Here is an 8,617-nt window from a genome sequence, read left to right as displayed (position 1 = left end):
CAAGTATGCCGTGAGAGCACGAGTTTGGCATTCACAGCATATGAATGATCCTTTAGTGAACATTTGGGTCATTTCCGAAAACGATGGGACTATTTTGTCAGCCCATTGCTTGGGATGCAAAGCTGGACTGGCTGAGTCATGCTCACATATCGCGAGTGTTTTATTTATGTTAGAGGCAATTACTAGAATTCATGGCAAGGTCGCTGGGTGTCACGAAAACTCAGACACCGAAAACTCAGGTCCCTCGAAGTGTTCTCCAAGCTTCCGAAGTGCTCCATAATTCGATAGTGCATAGCATAAAGCATGAACCAATTTTTTTATAATATAACCGGTGGAATAATGCAACAAATCCGACGCGAAAGACGAACAACAATATCAAGAGTGATTCTTCAGTGAGGCGAATCGTGACGGCGCTGATGCCGAGTCTTCTTTCGCGTTGTTTTTCTCTTTCTGCCTCATTTAAGAACTCTAGCCCAAGGGTCGCAAAATTGTCTTCGTTTTGGGACTGGTGGGCCGAGTCTCTGTTTGTATCCATTATTATCGCGAAATATTTAAGAATTTTAACAGAGCGACAACAAGGATACCAATTGAGCTAAGAAGCCAACTGGGAGCAGGCCGTTAAGTTGATTCGTAATAAACCCGTGAAAGTGATAAATGAGATACAATGAATATATGAAGTTCATATATTTTGAACTGCGGTGTTAGATACGTATGATGCACGATCCTCGCAGTAGATAGCGCTATTTATGCAATAGCGAAAATCAGACCTGAAAAAAACCAGGCCTGTACGGGACTCGAACCACTGACCTCTGCGATACTAGTGCAGCGCTCTACCAATTGAGCTAAGAAGCCAACTGGGAGCAGGCCGTTAAGTTGGTTCGTAATAAACCCGTGAAAGTGATGAATGAGATAGAATAAATATATGAAGTTCACATATTTTGAACTGCGGTATTAGATACGTATGATGCACGATCCTCGCAGTAGATAGCGCTATTTATGCAATAGCGAAAATCAGACCTGAAAAAAATCAGGCCTGTACGGGACTCGAACCACTGACCTCTGCGATACTGGTGCAGCACTCTACCAATTGAGCTAACAAGCCAACTGGGAGCGGGCCGTTAAGTTGATTCGTAATAAACCCGTAAAAGTGATAAATGAGATACAATGAATGTATGAAGTTCATATATTTTGAACTGCAGTACTATCATTTATCACTTTCACGGGTTTATTACGAATCAACTTAACGGCCCGCTCCCAGTTGGCTTGTTAGCTCAATTGATAGAGCGCTGCACTAGTATCGCAGAGGTCAGTGGTTCGAGTCCCGTACAGGCCTGGTTTTTTTCAGGTCTGATTTTCGCTATTGCATAAATAGCGCGATCTACTGCGAAGATCGTGCATCATACGTATCTAATACCGCAGTTCAAAATATATGAACTTCATATATTCATTGTATCTTATTTATCAATTTCACGGGTTCCGCTCCCAGTTGGCTTGTTAGCTCAATTGGTAGGGCGCTGCACTAGTATCGCAGAGGTCAGTAGTTCGAGTCCCGTACAGGCCTGATTTTGTTCAGGTCTGATTTTCGCTATTGCATAAATAGCGCTATCTACTGCGAGGATCATGCATCATACGTATCTAATACCGCACTTCAAAATATATGAACTTCATATATTCATTTACCTCATTTATCACTTTCGATAGTGCATAGCATAAAGCATGAACCAATTTTTTTATAATATAACCGGTGGAATAATGCAACAAATCCGACGCGAAAGACGAACAACAATATCAAGAGTGATTCTTCAGTGAGGCGAATCGTGACGGCGCTGATGCCGAGTCTTCTTTCGCGTTGTTTTTCTCTTTCTGCCTCATTTAAGAACTCTAGCCCAAGGGTCGCAAAATTGTCTTCGTTTTGGGACTGGTGGGCCGAGTCTCTGTTTGTATCCATTATTATCGCGAAATATTTAAGAATTTTAACAGAGCGACAACAAGGATCTGTGCGACGAAGTACAAAAAGGTAAACGAACGTCCCTTTCGGCTCGTCAAAATCACGCCACATTTTAATACTTTGGTGTTGGAGCGAGCGCATTTGATCCCGTTAACTGTGAATGAAAAGTTCAAAATTAACGGGAAAATGGAGGAAATCTAAGCTAAATGAAGTCTTGTGTCACTCTAAAATGTTTTAATACTCAACCATCGGACGATTTGCGAAACGTGCAACTTGCGGCCTTGCTTTTGCTGCTTCAGTTGGATGAAGATCCAAATGGTCAAAATACACGAGGGATTACCAGGAGTGATCATGAGTCGAGTTTATCTCTTGAATTTTCCAGGAGTCTGAGTTTTCGGGGTGTGAGTTTTCGTGACACCCCAAGCTTACTTGCATTCAGGTAAAATACTCATGGATTTTGCCGACATAGGTCAATGAAGTGCCGTATGCGAGGTCTAAAGACATAGATTTCTCATCGGCTAAGAAGCCCAAAGAAAAGCGCGACCAAAAAATCGAGGATCTACAACAGCCGCAAGCCTCGAACAATACAACAACCACTAGTTCCTCCTGTTCTTCTCCTTGATTTGTGATGATCTTAGGTATAGCGCATTAGATCATATATATAATGAATTTTGCGCTATAGAAATAATAAAATTATTAAATTATTATACGAAAAAATCCTTAGTCTTTATGCTTTCCACTTTTGCTCGAACAGCCAACAATAATGCATAAAAACCATCCCTTCTTTTCACATGAACTCTTCGTTAGATACGGTTTGTTTACGTTCGAGGGACACCAAGATGGCGGATAGTAACCGTTGCTAAGGTATTGGTCACGTGGGTGAAACCCAAGGATAGATCACGTTTTCTTTGATTGTAAAGTAAGATCGGTATTGTTTTGGTAACGGTCACGTTGCCCAAAGGAAAATTGGCTCTATACTATGACGTATGTGAAATAATCTCAAAAAATATCTGTTTCATTTAATCGCATGCTCGCTGGTTTACTCTAGTTTGAGCACTCTGGCATGACTTAGACGATACCACAAAAGTTGGGTCGTTTGGGGTGACCGTCTCGGTTCTCCCCCATCCTAGCATTAGCACTGCACTGATGAGGCCCAGAAGGCCGAAACAGTACTGTCTGCAGTTAGTTATATATATATATATATATATGTATATGTATAGAGAGAGAGAGAGAGAGAGAGAGAGAGAGAGAGAGAGAGAGAGAGAGAGAGAGAGAGAGAGAGAGAGAGAGAGAGAGGGGCAAGTTAATCGAACTTTTTATCTTCAAATCCAACGTCAAGGTCAAATAAGGTAGCGATTAATTATATGCGAGCGAGCAAAGATCCTCCACTACTGCTGGAGCTAAGTGACTTTTATCAGAAGAAGCGAGCTGTGTTGTTTAGTTCGAGAGCGTGTTGCGAAGTTGAAGAGAGCCAAACAAGAACGACGACAGAAAGAGAACAATCAAGACCAAACAAGAAACGAAATGGTAGTTTTCGTTCAGTTCCAGCGGCGGCAGAAAACGCAAGAAAAGAAGGAGGAACTACACACCTCTAAACTCAATGTACAGAAATAAACTTTGGAATTGCCCCCGTGTCGCGAAAAAGGTTCAAATGCTCAGCACGAAGCGGGCATGGGGGTACTTTTAGAGGAAAGCTCCAGATGCAGCGTAGGGACACAGGAGCCCAGTACAACGGCACTATTCCGTCAATACAGTGGCCCATAGTACACGTACCAATGGTTTGCCTGCCCGCAAATGCACTCAGGGGCCGTCGATTTGGTAGACAAGAGGTTTGCAACGAACCGAGTTACTGCAGTTATAGAAGAAGACGAAAAGGTGTTATAACATAACAAAAGCAAAGCGCGCGCTCTGATTGGTTAATTTAGCGTCCCCATTTGCCCATGGGTGTACGCTGCTGATGTGAGCAAATGCAAAGACTATTTTTCTATTTTTTTTATTTTTCTGGTCACGCAAGATTTGTTAAATAAAAGGGAACTCTTTAGCTACAATGTATCAATGTTATGCTATAAAACAAATGGTAAACACCACAGCGTACACTATTGAGTTATGGATGCAGTTGGGAGGTTTGCTAAGCACTGAAGAAGCTAGAGTCTTACGCTTCTTTCAGGGATGCTTAACAACCTCCCGCGTGTATCCATAGCTCAATAGTGTACGCTGTGGTGTTTACCATTTGTTGATTTTTGAGAGCGGGCACTCGGGCTGAACGAACTTTTGTGAGAGTTTTGAACAAACGATTTTAATTGATGTTTTGTCCATGCCTATAGTGAACAAAATGGAAACCAAAACTCCTTTAAAACAAATTAGAAGGCATTCAAAACTGCATACTCAAGGCTATCGTTTTTGCATTGGAGTTTGAGCTGAATGGATCTTTAACGCGGTAAATCATCAATTGTATATCAGAAATAGATAGTAAAACAGAAACAATCAGGCACACGTATTGAACCGAGCAAAGACAATTTAATATACCTCATTTAACCATATACATTTAGCCATCATATTTTTTGATATTACCAACGGTAGCATTTGGTCCGTTAGATTTCCAAGTAACGGGACGGTTCACATGCTCTATCTTCTTTTTTTTCCTTTTAACCAACTATTGTTGAGCTCTGACAATTTATGAGATTTAAGAGGTAATTTCTGTTTGCTTCTTTTCATTACTACCAAGCTTCAGCCTTGTATAGATCCTCATCTTCATTTTCGCGAACAATATGAACTGACAAGCGCGTGCAGTTTACTCGGGTTAAAAAGTTTTATTCGATTAACTCTAAATTCTGTGAAAAACAAGCAGTGTCCAGTCTGCTTAAGAGTGGCAGCAGTAACATTTAAGAGGAATTTTTAACTGAGTTTGTATAAAACATAATTATTTGGTTGGTGACAGGTAGATTAATCACTAGTTACAAACAAAACAACAAAGTGAAATGAGTTCCATACTTTGATGATAATCGATTGAAGATTTACAGATGATTTAATGACCATTTTTGAAATGGTCATTTACGAGTTGAGATCAAGTACGTCCACAATAGGGAGTTTTCTCTTAAGCTCATTTATTTGCTATGTAAATGGCTGAAATTTTTTATTTTTTTTGGTTTAAATGTCTCAATAAATTAATTTTTTGTTGCAAGTTACGCATAAGTAAAATAACATATACGCTTCAGACATGAGCCTCTGGCTCGGGCAAGATGGGTAACCATGCCCCTCGTAAAGACATTAAACTTTGATTACTATTACTATTACTATTACTTTAGACAACAATAAAATATTCGAACGCTGGGGTCAAAGCACATGAGCGACTGAAGATGCCAACAAGGAAAGGTCTTCTATTGATGCTGGTGTTACCTGATTTTAATCGAAAAAAGCGCTATAATGTTCAGGTCGTAAGAATATTCAGAATCTAGAGAACGTCAAACTCAGGCTAGGATTTAAACAGGAACGGTAATAGAGCAAGCAGGACCAAGGAAAACAAAAAATGAATCTTTCTTTTACAAAGGGGAACTGAAGCCTAAAATGGGTATATTGTTTGCATTCATTTCTAGTTACCTTTAGAGGAGTAAGATAAAGTGTCGATATTCATTTTCGTTCACTTCTTGTTTTTTTACGAGAAAATTCGATTCGAAGTTGCCTTTTTCCCGCTTTTGGGGCTGTCAGACCGTCGGCTCAAAATAGATCAGCAGCGGTCGTTTATAACGTCAGTGGTGGGGAACCAACTTAAGAAAAACAACTGTTACTATTTCATTTTCGTAGTTAATCCCCATTACAAGTCACGCAACATCGATTACTCCATAACCAAACCAAATTTCTGTAGGAAGAGTACGAGTTTATTATCTTCTTCCCCACTAGTAACGTAGGAGCGAGCTAAAATGACCACTGACATCGCTTTTCTAAGCCGCCGTACTACGAGGCCAAAATACCACTTTAAACTATTTTTCCGAGGCGAAGTTGAGACCAAAGACTGAAAAAAACCCTCGAACATCGCTATTTGAACTATAAGCTGCAATTTAAAATGTTTCATTTTTAGGCTTCAGTTCCCCTTTAACAGAACGCAAACGGTGTCAACAGGTATCTTGTGTTCACAAAAAGCACGCTGAAATAAGTCTTTCACAATACTTTTTAGACTGGTCAAATAATTTGATTGGTCAGTCTGGCAACAGCTGTCAATTGCAAAATGAAATTCAGCCTAAAAGTGGTCCATCAATCAACATTAACAAGAAATGTGTAAGGATTCTGTTGGAAACTCGGTATACCCCTTATTGATGATAATTGATCAAGTGCAACACGTGTAAAAGTATCGCTTAGCCACGTTTTCGTTTGTGGTAAGGTCAGCATTTTTCAGTATCGGTTTTGGCGGAAGACCTTTCAGTTCCATTCGATGACATCAAACTGAGAAATTATTTGAAAAAAACAACAAACCTGGGAAAAATAACCTTGAAATCAGTAAGTCTAACAAAAGTAGCTGGTTAAAGCGGAGTATCATCGAGCCGAATATCAAGGTCTGAGTGTAAAAAATGAATAAAAGCATGTGTTCGCGTTTTCTTTTGCTGTTGTATGATTGAATTTCTTTTGGTAGCGGTCTTACCGTACGAGTAATTTGTTCCCTACCATGACGTCAGAGAAATGATTTGCACAAAATAGTAAGGAAACTAGTAAAAGAGACTTAAGAGACGGTGTGTATAAAAGAAAAAAAAAGCAGCTAGGAGTTCAGAATCTTCAAAGCGAGCTTCTAAATCAGACTGAATAGATGGGCGACAAAATATGACAGCGCAATCGAATAAAGAGGGTAAATTCCAAAGAAACTGTGGCGGCTGCGTCGGTGGGGGAGATAACAAAGTACTTTAGTTTTATCAACTGAGTTGATAAATGAGATACAATGAATATATGAAGTTCATATAATTTGAACTGCGGTATTAGATACGTATGATGCACGATCCTCGCAGTAGATAGCGCTATTTATGCAATAGCGAAAATCAGACCTGAAAAAAACCAGGCCTGTACGGGACTCGAACCACTGACCTCTGCGATACTAGTGCAGCGCTCTACCAATTGAGCTAAGAAGCCAACTGGGAGCAGGCCGTTAAGTTGATTCGTAATAAACCCGTGAAAGTGATAAATGAGATACAATGAATATATGAAGTTCATATATTTTGAACTGCGGTGTTAGATACGTATGATGCACGATCCTCGCAGTAGATAGCGCTATTTATGCAATAGCGAAAATCAGACCTGAAAAAAACCAGGCCTGTACGGGACTCGAACCACTGACCTCTGCGATACTAGTGCAGCGCTCTACCAATTGAGCTAAGAAGCCAACTGGGAGCAGGCCGTTAAGTTGGTTCGTAATAAACCCGTGAAAGTGATGAATGAGATAGAATAAATATATGAAGTTCACATATTTTGAACTGCGGTATTAGATACGTATGATGCACGATCCTCGCAGTAGATAGCGCTATTTATGCAATAGCGAAAATCAGACCTGAAAAAAATCAGGCCTGTACGGGACTCGAACCACTGACCTCTGCGATACTGGTGCAGCACTCTACCAATTGAGCTAACAGGCCAACTGGGAGCGGGCCGTTAAGTTGATTCGTAATAAACCCGTAAAAGTGATAAATGAGATACAATGAATGTATGAAGTTCATATATTTTGAACTGCAGTACTATCATTTATCACTTTCACGGGTTTATTACGAATCAACTTAACGGCCCGCTCCCAGTTGGCTTGTTAGCTCAATTGATAGAGCGCTGCACTAGTATCGCAGAGGTCAGTGGTTCGAGTCCCGTACAGGCCTGGTTTTTTTCAGGTCTGATTTTCGCTATTGCATAAATAGCGCGATCTACTGCGAAGATCGTGCATCATACGTATCTAATACCGCAGTTCAAAATATATGAACTTCATATATTCATTGTATCTTATTTATCAATTTCACGGGTTCCGCTCCCAGTTGGCTTGTTAGCTCAATTGGTAGGGCGCTGCACTAGTATCGCAGAGGTCAGTAGTTCGAGTCCCGTACAGGCCTGATTTTGTTCAGGTCTGATTTTCGCTATTGCATAAATAGCGCTATCTACTGCGAGGATCATGCATCATACGTATCTAATACCGCACTTCAAAATATATGAACTTCATATATTCATTTACCTCATTTATCACTTTCACGGGTTTATTACGAATCAACTTAACGGCCCGCTCCCAGTTGGCTTGTTAGCTCAATTGATAGAGCGCTGCACTAGTATCGCAGAGGTCAGTGGTCCGAGTCCCGTACAGGCCTGATTTTGTTCAGGTCTAATTTTCGCTATTGCATAAATAGCGCTGTCTACTGCGAGGATCATGCATCATACGTATCTAATACCGCAGTTCAAAATATATGAACTTCATATATTCATTGTATCTCATTTATCACTTTCACGGGTTTATTACGGATCAACTTAACGGCCCGCTCCCAGTTGGCTTGTTAGCTCAATTGGTAAAGCGCTGCACTAGTATCGCAGAGGTCAGTGGTCCGAGTCCCGTACAGGCCTGATTTTGTTCAGGTCTGATTTTCGCTATTGCATAAATAGCGCTATCTACTGCGAGGATCGTGCGTCATACGTATGAGTTGATAAAGTTAATTGGCCACC

The sequence above is a fragment of the Stylophora pistillata genome, chromosome 1 (genome assembly GCF_964205215.1).
Source record: "Stylophora pistillata chromosome 1, jaStyPist1.2, whole genome shotgun sequence".
NCBI lineage: Eukaryota > Metazoa > Cnidaria > Anthozoa > Scleractinia > Pocilloporidae > Stylophora > Stylophora pistillata.
The sequence above is the reverse complement of the archived record's forward strand: the minus strand, read 5'-3'. Positions refer to the sequence as shown.